A 1,310-nucleotide genomic window follows, 5' to 3' on the forward strand; every position below is an offset into this window, starting at 1 on the left:
CAAGGTAAGAAAGGAATCCATTAAAGTCCTTGAGGAGAACACAGGCAAGAACCTCTTCAACCTCAGCTGCAGTAACTTCTTCCTAGGAACATCGCCAAAGGCAAGGGAAGCAAAGGCAAAGATGAACTATAGGGATTTCATCAAGTGCAAAAGCTTTTTCACAGCAAAAGAAACAGTTAACAAAGCCAAAAGACAACTGACAGAATGGGAGAAGATATTTGCAAACCGCATATGAGATAAAGGGCTAGTATCCAAAATTTATAAAGAGCTTAGCAAACTCAACACCCAAAGAACAAATAATCCAATCAAGAAATGGGCAGAGGACATGAACAGACATTTCTGCAAAGAAGCCATCCAGATGGCCAACAGACACATGAAGAAATGCTCCAAATTACTCGGCATCAGGGAATTACAAATCAAAACCACAATGAGATACCACCTCACACTAGTCAGAATGGCTAAAATCAACAAGCCAGGAAGTGACATATGCTGGCAAGGATGCAAAGAAAGGGGAACCCTCCTACACTGTTGGTGGGATGCAAGCTGGTGCAACAACTCTGGAAAACATCATGGAATTTCCTCAAAAAGTTGAAAATAGAACTGCCCTATGACCCAACTTTTGCACTACAGGGTATTCACTCTAAAGATACAAGTCTAGTGATCCAAATGGGCAAGTACACCCGAATGTTCTTAGCAGCAATGTCCACAATAGCCAAACTATGGAAATAACCTAGATGCCCATCAACAGATGAATGCATAAAGAAGATGTGGCACACACACACACACACACACACACACACACACACACACACACAATGGAATAATATTCAGCCCTCAAAAGAAATGAAATCTTGCCATTTGTGACAACATGGATGGAACTAGAGAGTATTATGCTTAGTGAAATAAGTCAATCAGAGAAAGACAGCTATCATATGATCTCCCTGACATGAGGAAGTGGAGATGCAACGTGGAGGTGGTTCGGTGTTAGGAAAATAACAAATGTAACATGATGGGATCGGGAGGGAGACAAACCATAAGTGACTCTTAGTCTCACAAAATAAACAGTGTTTCTAGGGGGTGTCAGGAGACGGTGGTGGGGTTATGGACATCAGGGAGGGTATGTGCTATGGTGAGTGCTGTGAAGTGTGTAAACCTGGTGATTCACAGATCTGTACCCCTTGGGCTAAACTTCCATTATTTGTTTATATAAAATTTTTTAAAAATTAAAAAATAATTAAAAAATAAAACAAAATAAATAAAAAATCCACACATACACTATACTTGCACAGCACACTTTGATCAAAATATAA

This window comes from Mustela nivalis (genome assembly GCF_964662115.1).
Source record: "Mustela nivalis genome assembly, contig: HAP1_SCAFFOLD_131, whole genome shotgun sequence".
Taxonomy (NCBI): domain Eukaryota; kingdom Metazoa; phylum Chordata; class Mammalia; order Carnivora; family Mustelidae; genus Mustela; species Mustela nivalis.